The sequence below is a fragment of the Rattus norvegicus genome, chromosome 12 (assembly GCF_021556685.1).
Source record: "Rattus norvegicus strain SHRSP/BbbUtx chromosome 12, alternate assembly SHRSP_T2T, whole genome shotgun sequence".
Classification (NCBI taxonomy): domain Eukaryota; kingdom Metazoa; phylum Chordata; class Mammalia; order Rodentia; family Muridae; genus Rattus; species Rattus norvegicus.
The window spans coordinates 25,118,532-25,131,720 of NC_141545.1; the positions used below are offsets into that span (position 1 = coordinate 25,118,532).

Genomic DNA, 13,189 nt, shown 5'->3' on the forward strand with positions numbered 1-13,189 from the left:
TTTTGCTATATAATACTGCTTGAGGTAAGGAATGGTGACTCCCCCAGAAGTTCTTTTGTTGTTGAAGATAGTTTTTGCAATCCTGGGTTTTTTGGGGTTTTTTTTTTTGTTATTTGAAATAAATTTGCAAATTTCTCTTTCTAAGTCTATGGAGAACTAAGTTGAAATTTTGATGGGGATTGCACCGACGCTGTAGATTGCTTTTGACAAAATGGTCACTTAACTATTATACTATATCATTTAACATTACACACATAATTTTATTAGTCAGGTAATTCCAAATCTCAAAATAGGAGACTATATGTCACAATGGAAAGTTCATATCTCCAAGAGTCTGAAGAAGATGGTTAAGTTATATCTAATTTAGAAAAGAGTTTCCTGAATGTTGGTGCTTAAGTTATTTTCTCTTTATAGTCACCACTAAATCTTGTCCACGGGATGTAGTTCCAAGCATTGAGATGGATCCTCCCTATTAGGTTAGTATTCACTATCAATACTATCATACACATTCCAGAAATGTGATTTTATTGTGATGTTACATTTTAGCAAAATTAACAAAATCATGTAGTCATAACTTCTGATGTTGTAATTCGTATGACTGGAATGGAAAATGTACTTAGCATTGCAAAGTTACTGAAGTTACAAATAATCAAACATGCAAAGAAATGTTACCTCAAATATTGTAAGGAAAATTTTATACTAACAACAAATACCAGTGACCATAGCCTGAGAATATAAGTTACCTCACATACTGTGTTCAGATATAATGGTACCGTTCTCCTGTCCTTTTATAGTAACAGAATGCATTTATATACAAATAAAAACTGTTTAAAATTATATTGAATTATAGCTATCTGATTAAATGTCTAAAACAACTCAAGATAATTTAGTACTTGACATAAAACCACAGAATAGCTAGTCACTCACTCAATCTTCTGGCAAGTGTCAAAGATATACAAGTCTTTAAGCTGACAAACTTTATTTAAAGTACTCAAAACTCTAAAACTAATGTGACGTATTCTAAAACCAGCTTATTTCCACTGAACTCTATTTCTTCTGGATTTCGATGAGTTCATGTCAGGTCTTGCAAGAATAATATAACATTTGGGATAAAGATACAACCTAAAAGACCTGTGCTAGAGGCCAAGATGGAGAAGACTTCCACAGCCACCATGATCTTTCCTTTAGTACTTTGGTAGACAGGGAGAAATGTGATCCAAACACTGAGGAACACCAGCATGCTGAAGGTCAAGAACTTGGCTTCGTTGAAGGTGTCAGCCAGGTTCCTGGCCATAAAAGCTACTGTGAAGCTCACTAGGGACAGAGCTCCAAGGTATCCCAGCACACAATAGAAGGCTGTTACTGAGCCCTTGTTGCACATAATAATGATATGACCATGTTCAGAGTGTGCATCTGTGTCCACAAATGGAGGAGATATTCCCAGCCAGAATCCACAGAGGACAGTTTCTATTAGTGTACAGATGGGAATGATGAATTTTGATGCTCCTGATATAAGCAACCATCTCATCCTTCTTCCTGGTGCTGTGCTCTTGAAGGCCAGGATGACTGTAATGGTTTTTGCCAAGACAGTAGAAACAGCCACTGTGAAAACAACTCCAAATGTGGTCTGCTGCAGGATGCAGGTGCTTGTGTTGGGCTGACCAATGAATATAAATGAGCAAAGAAAGCAGAAAGTGAGGGAGATGAGCAAGATGTAGCTGAGAGTACTGTTATTTGCCTTCACCACAGGAGTGTTTTGGTGCTTTACAAAAATCCCCAGGACAAATGAGGTGAGGATAGAAAAGCATAGGGCCATGCTGGCGAGTGTCATCCCCAAGGGGTTTTCCAAAGCCAGAAATGTCACAGCTTTTTGGATGCAGACAGTCTGATCTGTGTTGGCATACTGGTCCTCTGTACATTTCACACACTGATCAATATCTGGCAAGAAATGCAATGTGACATGACACTACAACCTCAACATCTTTCCTATTTGTACACTACCATGCCTGAATGTTGCTCATTCTGAAATGTAAGCCCAGTATTTTTGTGCACAGTTGGAAAGTGCTAACATGTTTCTTCTTTCAAGATTATATCCAGTTAATAAAAAATCATGTAAAAAAGCAAATGTGCTTTCTTTTTCATTTCTAATGTGTATTCATGGCACTTCTTTCTTGTCTCCAAATTAAAGAACTATATTAATTCTTATAATATATACGGAATGCTATGGTAATTTCTACTGAGGAATCCATGAAGGGAAATGTTATTTACTGTTACATCTAGAACATTGAACTTATGTTCTCTGCAGCATGAAAAAACCTGTTGGACACTATTACTCTTTTGGTCTCCTGTCAGAGAAACATGCTGAGGTCTTTGGGAATCCCATTTATTAGTATGAATGCATCATCAGCTAGCAACCATGAAGCTTATATTTCCAAGATCTCATCTTTGTTGCTGGTTATAGTTTTCCTAACATAGAACAAAATGAAGGCACGTTTGAAATGGGAATATCAAATGAGAAAATGCCTCCATCTGGTTGGTCATAGGCAAGTCTGTGAGGTACTGTCATTTTAATTGTAGTTGGTGGTTCTCCCCATTTGTGGCCTTTGCCAACCTTGGAGATTCATCCTCAGTTATTTTAACAAATACATTAAATGGGCTATGGGGAGCAAGGCAGTAAGTAGCTCCATGGTCTCTCCTTTAGTTTCTACATCCAGATTCCTGCCTTGATTTTATTCTATAACTTCCCTTCATGATAAACTGTGAGCTGGAAGTGAAGTAAATTCTTTATTTTTGAAGTTAATTTGATGAAAGACATAACCAAATGTGAATATTGGAACAGTACAAAACACATTTTTCTTGCACTAAGTTAGATTCCTAAAACCTAGACCCTGTTGGTTTAACTGAGGTACTAGGTAGTCATCTAAGTACCCCTAGGAAGATGATTTGCAGACTACCTAGGAAATGAAAGGAAAATACACTGTGATAAAATGGGGAGTGTGACATTTCTTTATATTATTTTTAATTTCTACCACATAATGTTAATTTATTTTTAATTCATAGAAATTATTGATGGAGTGTGTTCATTATTTCAGCTTCCCCATTCCCATTTTATAAGTGGCAAGTTATCAACAGTATTTTGTGTAGTACTGAGACCAATGTGGTGTCTTCTGTCCACTTTAAAATAGCTATTTTACATGTAAAGTGTTTCAGTTTACCTTTGGGTACACATATTGATTAGCCTTTATGTACAGATTTTGAAATTTCAAGCAGATATATCTTGTACTAAACTTGTTGGCGCTATGGCTGTTAAAATATTTCTTCCCCCTCTTTATCAATGTTTTAGAAACCTTACATGTATGATTTCATGTGTTTTGTAGATATCTCTACTATTGGGACTGTGTCTACAACTCTAAATTTTGAGTGGTTGTGGTATTCTGTAATGAATTCTATTGGTTGGAAAGTGATCTTCTTGATGATAGGTGGAGACTAAGCTTAGTTGTGGGTATTACTATAACTCAGTTTCAAATAAAGATATACTATCTATCTTCACAAGCCCATGTTATGTCCAGATATGGAAATGATGAGCTCTATCAAGGTATGTGTAGTGACACAGAACCGACGGGATCATCTTGGCATGCTACTTGTTACAATGGTTCATAGGTGTCATAAGTGGGTAGGTCTGGTTGTTGCTTCTCTTCTTCAGAAGCTTGCATGATGCCTTCTGTTATGAAAGCTACTACGCAGGATAAGTCATTTATGTCAGTCCTAGCTCAGGAGACTCTGGACTGTTCATGAAGTGCTATGTATATTCAGCAATAGGAGCTTACCTTGCACCTCTTGGCCAGAACCCAGGTCAACAGAAGAGGCTATATACATTGGTAGACTTTTGGATACCCTTCAGCAACTAGTCAAAAGAAGGCTTTTGTGACCTAATATTGGGGTATTGATTAGGTGGTCTTTGACTCGATCATGGATCATGGAGCAACATGTAGAATGTGCTACTTACACTACAAGTCATACCATTAAAAATTGACTTTGCTTTTAATAGTTAGTTGAAAATACTAATAGCTTCTCAGATAATGGGGGCTCTATATCTTAACCATACCATTGCCTTCATTTCTGTTCTTGTTGTCTCGCTATATGTCTCTGTATGCCTCTGTTTCTACCTTCTCCACCTCTCTCTCTCTCTCTCTCTCTCTCTCTCTCTCTCTCTCTCTCTCTTCCTTTTTCTTCATCTTTCCTGTGATGCCTCTGGATCAGAAGTAGTTTTGAGTGACAGGTAGAACATTGTAGTTTACAATATACTTCCTTGCTCACCATGATTTATTGAAGGGAATCTACTATGCTATGAAACCATGAGCCCCTAATTAATTTCTTTTATATGCTGTCTTGGAAATCATTTTTTGTCACACTACTAGACAAGTATTTGAGACATAATTCAAAACCCTCAAATATCACAAGCTCACCTCAAAAGAGGTGATAAAGAAACCTAGAAACTTGGAGTTCATAGCACAGCTTCTCGACAACATCACAGGGTGAATAGTGTCTCCAGGAACCTCACATGTTTCTTGTTTTCTCAGGGATCTGGGCTTATCTCTTTTTCTTCAGTGAGCTTTTATTTAAAAACGTTCTAACTTTAACCCTTCTTGCTTCTATAGATGTTGGAAGTGAGTATTCTAATGTATCTGGACCTTTTCACAGAGTCACTGAAGGCGACAAAAATGTTACGTACTGAGATTAAGGGTATTTACTGTGACATTTGTTACTTAAGATGCTTTAGAGCTTCCTGTGTCTTAATGAGATTCCCTCCATATTAGGTTATTTCTCTCTGAAATTCCCTCTATACCACAGTAAGATTCTTGATACATATCCAAAGTGTTGTGCTTAGGCACCTTCTAATCCTCTGTCCACTAATCAGCAGGAAGAAAACCTCTAGCTCAGTTTCTGCATGCTTTCTCCTTGTTTGTGTCTCAGATATGTGATTTCTACAACAGCAATGGGATAATAAGATTAAGTTGTGAAGAATTACCAAGTATTTGGGGTTGTCTCTATTACTTCATTGACTAACCCATTGAAAGATTGTAGCACATATGTGTCATGTGGCTTTTTACTTGATAGCCAGTGGTGAATCTGCCATGCACTGTCTCTTCATATAGGATTACTCCAGTGAAATTCTTTGTCTGCAAAGTACACATTCTGAAGCTTCAGCAGGTGTGGGTTGATTTATGACATTGTGAAAAGATTTTAGTATTAGTTATGTTCCCCCATTCTTCCTCTTCTCTTCTTCTAATCAATTACAGACCACACTCTCCAAGTCCTTGGTTTTTCATTATTACATTTTTTAAATCATATGTTCTCAGCACTATGAACCATTTGTAGTTTCCTGACTTCTATACATAATCAATTTAAAACCATGTCTTAAGTTTTAAAGGATATATATACATATATAGATATAGATATGTAGATACATACACTCATATATATGATTGTTGGTGGCAGTGATATTTCTTTGTCTGCATTACCTCACTCAATTTTATTTGAATTAATATTCATTTTCCTAGGAGTGTAGTATTTTCATATTCATAGACAAATTATTCTTTTATGTGTATATGTATATAGTTTAATTATTCATTCATTAGTTGATGAATTTTGAGGCTATTTCATTGTCTTGATTCTTGTAAGTAAAAGAGCTATGATCCTGGATGAGCATGTGTACATAGAGCAGGCAATAGATTATTCCTATTGGGTGGCTTTTGGAGATGATACATGTGCTTGTTGGTTTCTGACACCCTGACACAATGTATAAACATCTGGAAAAAATAGTCTTGCAAGAGGAAAAGCAACCATAAGGTTGATCTGTGGACAACGCTTTGGTGTATTTTCTTGATTGATTGATGTGGGATAGGACAGCTCAGTGAGGGTGTGGCTACTACTGGACAACTGATATAACATTTCTACAGAAAGCATCCTGGCCAAACATGCAAAGCAAGCATGTAAGTTCCATTACCCCCTCGGTTCTTTGTAATTTTCTGCCCTCAACTTTCTGCTTTCTATTTTTAGCCTGATTCCTTAAGTTGTTGAATTTAAGCTCAGGGTAAAACATGAAACAAAGGATTTCTTCCCTTAACTAAAATTTTAACGTTTTATCAGAGCAATGCAGCCCCAAAAAAGACATTATTCATTTACACAATGTGGAAGGGAGTTATTTTACCTTCCAGGACGTTTTCCAATTACTTTCTTCAGTGTTGAAATCTTTCAGTGTACTGATGTTTCCACTCCATAGTTTTAATTATTATAAGGTATATTTAGTTCCCATTATTTACTTCCTGAGGAGTTTGTTTTTATTTAAGAAGCATTTTTCTCAGTTAATATTGTGAATTGTTTCTTTGCTGAATGTGTGCATCAGCTGTAGAATATTTCTGGTAAAGTTTTGTGTCTACTAGGCATATATCCTGTCTGTTTAAGTACAGATACTTTGAGTTTCTCTTTTCTATTCTGCACCTCCTTTGTCTATTTCATTGCCCCACTTCTCAAGATAAGATTTCAAAAAAATTTAGATCAAAAGTAGATATTGAATAATATTTTCCTGTGCCTGATTTAGTAGAACTAGTTACAGTCTCTTCTCTGTGAATATTATGTTAGCAGTAGGATTTATTTGCATTTATCATGTTTATAAATACCTACATTTCAAGGATGGAGCCAACATTATATGATTGTCATCACATGTCCATTGCATATAATGCACCATTATATTATGTGCATAATTGCATGCATGCATTGCATGTGTGATTTATAATGTATATATAATAATTATAATGTATATATAATAATATACATGATTGAATTAGACATGGTTTCTATTCCTGCACAAACAGCAGCAAAAAGAATCAAGTTGGGGAGAAAAGGGTTTATTGGGCTTACACTTCCACACTGTTCATCACCGAAGGAAGTCAGGACTAAAACTCAAGAAGGTCATGAAGTAGGAGTTGATGCAAAGGCCATGGAGGGATGTTTCTTACTGGCTTGCTACCCTGGATTCCTCAAATTGCTTTATTGTAGAACCCAAGACTTCCAGTCCTGGGATGCTATCACCCACAAGGGGCCCTCCCTCCTTGATCACTAATTAAGAAAATACCTTACAGCTGGATCTGTGGAGACATTTCTCCAACTGAGGCTCCTTTCTCTGTGTTAACTCCAGCTTGTGTCAAGTTGACCACAAAACCAGCCAGTACAATGATATTCAAGAAGACTGACCTATTAATTTTTGGCGGTAGGTTTTATTCAACTAATTCAATATTTACTGATTATTACATGATGTATTTTTTCATACTCAGTCATACCTGACAATACTAAGAAACATTTATGATGTCCTTTAGTCATCTTATATCCTGGTTCAAACATTTTTAAAAAGTCATGATGAATTCTCACATGTGTGTAGCATCACTTACTTCTTTCTGCAGGAATTTGCACATAACCCTAATTGTGCATCTCCATAGATTTTATTACCTACTTATTTGAACTACCGATATCAGGAAACAGATTTTTACATTGGAAGGATTTTATGCCATGTATTGTTATATATGAGACCTATGAATCTATTAGTACCCATGGTGTTTGGATTATTTTTAATATATGTTGGTCTGTGACAGAAATGAATATGCTATCAAGATTGGTCAAAATGTGGTGTCAGATCCTTGGGCCTGGAATTACAAAGAGTTTCATGCCAACATATAACTAGTTGGGTTCACACCCATTTCCACTAAAAGGGAAGATGCTTCTATTAACTACTAAGCCATCTCTCGAATGCCGGAATTAATTAAGACAAATCTACTGTCTATTAATATCATATCTATTTCAGGATTTGTTCTGGGAATTTTAAAGTTGACCTTGTGACAGATTAATGGTTTTTTATGGTTTTAATATGGTGCTAATATAGGTCAAAAAGACTGGACAAAACTAGACATAATTATTTATATCTAAAATCCACTTGTTAAATTCTATGGAAAAAATTTATTATTAGCATCATTTCACATTCTCAACAAGTATTAACTGAATTAAATATGGCTTGTAATCCTATAAATCCCTAAATGTAGACTATAACAAGGAGCTATATTGTTCAATATAACTATTAATTATGAGGACAATACCTTAAGAATGTAATCTGTGTACATCTCTTGTGCATGATTTCACCTTCAGTATGTGGATTAAAAAGAGTGGTGAGAACCTCATCGTTAATGCACGCACTTGCCTGTTCCATTGGAAATTTCATTTTCTGGACATGGGACACAATCAAAACAGCAAGCGGCTTTCCCTTCCTGAAGAGATTTTCTGAATCCAGGACAACTTTCACTGCATACAGAGACAGGAATCTGAGGATATTAGAGAAATGAGGACCTAAAGAATTCTCCTGGTAATTACAGGATTGGGTATATTACAGGATTGGGTATATTACAGGATTGGGTAATAATGAATTTAATATTGTGCATGCTCATTCTAGTTATTTATGTTAATTTATGTTACTAAAATACACATTATTTATATAATACTTATATACTTACCAACAGAATAAAGATATATATATATATATATATAATTAGAATTATGCATAACCCTGGTAAGAATGTGCTAATTCTCGTCAAAGGTAAACACATTAAGAAACACTTGAACATGGAAAGTAAGTTTGTAACTTTATCATTAGATTCATCTTTTAATTTATGAGGAGGCATCAGTCTCACCAAGGCATTTTTCATGATTTTTACCTGTGTTCTCTACAGAATAGTGTAAGATTCCACCCACCTGTTGCTCCACTCCTATGCTCCACTCTATCTTATCCTCAGAAATCGACAATTGTTGACCAGGTGGAAAATATGGAGAAAATGTTCCTCCTTTTACTTTATATGTAAGACCTTGTGGAAAATCCCAGAAGTTCAGAATGTCATAATCTATGTGCAAGCTCTCTGAAGGATTTAAAGATATCAGATCTCCACCAGGATTCATGAATTTAATGTTCTTCAGCAGGGAGTTCAGCTGAGGAAGATTTATGATTCATAATGGTAATTTTATAAGAGTCTGAATTATGTCACATTCACATATTCATTGATCCCAATTAAAAATGAAATAACATTAGGCGTATATGATTGGGAAATTTGTATACTTACATTTAGTTGACATCAAAATACCATAATAGTATTTTAACAGGATAGTTAGATAAATCTACTGTTCCTTATGCATCCTAATGATTTTCAGCACTGGTGAGCAAAGTTTGTGATACATGGACATTTTGCATATGAAACTGATAGTCTACAGGCAACTGGTTTTGTGTTATCAGTGTAAAATTGTCTCAGATATTTTGTATTCTGATTATGTCTATGTGAGTTTCTGTCATTTGGGTTAAGTGAGGTGTGAATACCCATCCTTAATTAAAGCAGGTTCATTTCATAATCTGTGGCTGAACTGAATATACTGAAGGAAGCCAGCTGTGCAACAGCATACTCATAGCTTATTGGTCTTGATTATGGAAATTTAGGTGTCAAGCTTCATTAAAATTCTGTCAAATTGAGCCCATCCTGATGCTGGTCTATAATGTCTTAGTTGAAGTTAATGAAATCATTTCTCATATATGGCCTTTGTCCACATATTTTATCAGAGCGAATGTAACAAATTTAAGAAATAATCTATAGTTGATTAGTTGATACAATTTAATGAGAAATTTTAAGAATATTTCACTTGCTGGTACTGTACAATTTTTAGGACCTTAAATATGATGTCACTCCTTTTCACATATAAGAACAAGGTGGGAAAAGAGTCAGATTTTACTGTTCAGAACCTTAGAAGGGTATGAGACTGACAGCACTTTTAACAGAAACATTTTTTATCTTGGTTTTTATTTCTATATGATTGGGAAATTGACTCTCAATTTCACCCAGGTATAGATTTTTCTTCCAGTCAGTTAAATAGTCTAGAAATCGTGTCTTCTAGAAAGATCCCCATTGTATTTGTTTAGAGTATGTGTGGGCCAATTTCAAAAAGTTACATTTGTGACAGTCTAGAGAATCAAAAGTAAAACCATTACCTTCAAGGGGGGAAAACCTATGCTTCCTCCGTTTTTCATTCCTTGTAGATCTACTTCTTGAGTAAGCATCTTGTGCATGGTGTGGGCCACAGCATATACAGCATTGTATACATGGTAACTGCCAATACTTACAGCTATGTCAAAGTGGTACCAAGGTAACAATCCCAAGTTACCTCTAGATGAACAATTTTCTAATGATTTACATTGCATTAGATATTGCACAATCAAAGTAAATCTCCCACAGTCTGGCAAGAAAAATGTCATCTGGGTATTTGGAAGGTCTCACTGTCTTTACAAACTCTTTAAAAGTAGAAATATCACCCTGTCGTTGTGAAAAGATGAGAGTCCCATGGAATGAGTCAAGAATTAAATGTCTCATAGAAGTGATGACTTCCCACTGTGAAGTGGTCACCCAGATTCTCCATGGAAGTATATATTCCCATCTTCTAAACAGCACACCTAAGGAAGAGTCAGTGTTAGCGTAAACGATAACAACTTTGGCTGGGTTTCTCATAATCCGAATAGGGTATTCATAAGCGTTATCCAGGTCCATCATGTGAGTAACTGGGATAAATTCCATAAAGGCTACACAGACTGTGTTTCTTTCCATTTGTGGAATCAAGTCTGTGACAAAGTTAACACCATTCTCATCCTGTGAGATGACCAGCCCCACCCAATTCCATTTGAAATGGACAAACAATGAGACCATGCCTAAGGCCAAAGAAGATTCTTTGGCAGCCATCTGATACAAAAAAGGAAACTTCCCAGAGTTATTCATACTTGGTTCAAAAGTTCCAATGCTCAGCTGTAAAAATGGAAGCAGGGATAGCCATTAACGAAGAGGTTCTGGAAATCACAGAAACATTGAGTTAAAGTTTAGAAATCCAAATTTTTATTTAAAGTCAAGTCTAGTACTGGGATATGATTCTGGAAAATGAGTTGAAGTACTCCCATTTATTGTAGACACGTGTATATCTTAAGGCCTGTATGTACATTTCAAGCAGAAGAAATGGGAATATAGTCTAGTATCTCAAAGTATGTAGCTTTAAAGCTATGTATTTTAAAGGAATGTTTGAACAGTTGGTTCATTGACTCCCTCTCTCTCTTTCTCTCTCTCTCTCTTAATCTCTCTCTCTCTCTCTCTCTCTCTGTGTGTGTGTGTGTGTGTGTGCGTGTGTGTGTGTGTATGTTCATGTGCATAAAATTGTGTGTACACAGGTTTCTACAGTTCACACAGCATATGTGTGAACGCCCACATATACATGGATGTTGAACAATGCTCTACTCAATGATAACCTGGTCAAGGAAGAAATGAAGAAAGAAATTAAAGACTTCTTAGAATTTAATGAAAATGCAGGTACAACATAACCAAACTTATGGGACACAATGAAAGCTGTGCTAAGAGCTAAACTCATAGATCTGAGTACCTGCAGAAAGAAACAGGAGAGAGCATATATCAGCAGCTTGACAGCACACCTAAAAGCTCTAGAACAAAAAGAAGCAAATACACCCAGGAGGAGTAGAAGGCAGGAAATAATCAAACTCAGAACTGAAGTCAACCAAGTAGAAACAAAAACGAGTATAGAAAGAATCAACAGAAACAAAAGTTGGTACTTTGAAAAAAATCAACAAGACAGATAAACCCTTAGCCAGACTAATGAGAGGACAAAGGGAGTGTGTACAAATTAACAAAATCAGAAATGAAAAGGAAGACAGAACTACAGAATCAGAGAAAATTCAGAAAAATCATCAGATCTTACTACAAAAGCCTATATTCAAGAAAACTTGAAAATCTGCAGGAAATATACAATTTCCTAGACGGATACCAGGGACCAAAGTTAAGTCAGGAATAGATAAACCATTTAAACAACCTCATAACTCCTAAAGAAATAGAAGCAGTCATTAAAGGTCTCCCAACCGGGGCTGGGGATTTAGCTCAGTGGTAGAGCGCTTGCCTAGGAAGCGCAAAGCCTTGGGTTCGTTCCCCAGCTCCGAAAAAAAGAACCAAAAATAAATAAATAAATAAAGGTCTCCCAACCAAATAGAGCCCAGGTCCAGACAGGTTCAGTGCAGAATTCTATCAGACCTTCATAGAAGACCTCATACCAATACTATCCAAACTATTCCACAAAATTGAAACAGACGGAGCGCTACCGAATTCCTTCAATGAGGCCACAATTATTCTTATACCTAAACCACACAAAGACCTAACAAAGAAAGAAAACTTCAGACCAATTTCCCTTATGAATATCGACGCAAATATACTCAATAAAATTCTTGCAAACCGAATCCAAGAGCACATCAAAACAATCATCCATCATGATCAAGTAGGCTTCATCGCAGGCATGCAGGGATGGTTTAATATATGAAAAACCATCAACATAATCCACTATATAAACAAACTAAAAGATAAAAACCACATGATCATTTCATTAGATGCTGAGAAAGCATTCGACAAAATTCAACACCCCTTCATTATAAAAGTCCTGGAAAGAATAGGAATTCAAGTCCCATAACTAAACATACTAAAAGCCATATACAGCAAACCAGTAGCTAACATTAAACTAAATGGAGAGAAACTTGAAGCAATCCCACTAAAATCAGAGACTACAGAAGACTCCCCACTCTCTCCCTACTTATTCAATATAGTTCTTGAAGTTCTAGCCAGAGCAATCAGACAACAAAAGGAGATCAAATGGATACAGATTGGAAAAGAGGAAGTCAAAATATCACTATTTTCAGATGATATGATAGTATATTTAAGTGATCCCAAAGTTCCACCAGATAACTACTAAACCTGACAAACACCTTCAGCAAAGTGGCTGGGTATAAAATTAACTCAAATAAATCAGTAGCCTTCCTCTACACAAAAGAGAAACAAGCCGAGAAAGAAATTAGGGAAATGACACCCTTCAAAATAGTCCCAAATAATATAAAATACCTTGGTGTGACTTTAACTCAGCAAGTGAAAGATCTGTATGATAAAAACTTCAAGCCTCTGGAGAAAGAAATTGAAGAAGATCTCAGAAGATGGAAAGATCTCCAATGCTCATGGATTGGCAGGATGAATATAGTAAAAATGGCCATTTTACCAAAAGTGATCTACAGATTCAAAGC

General features: G+C 35.8%; 1 pseudogene; it reads right to left on the minus strand.

Moving 5' to 3' along the window:
• LOC148002255 (vomeronasal type-2 receptor 116-like) lies at positions 1,032 to 10,898 on the minus strand (annotated as a pseudogene).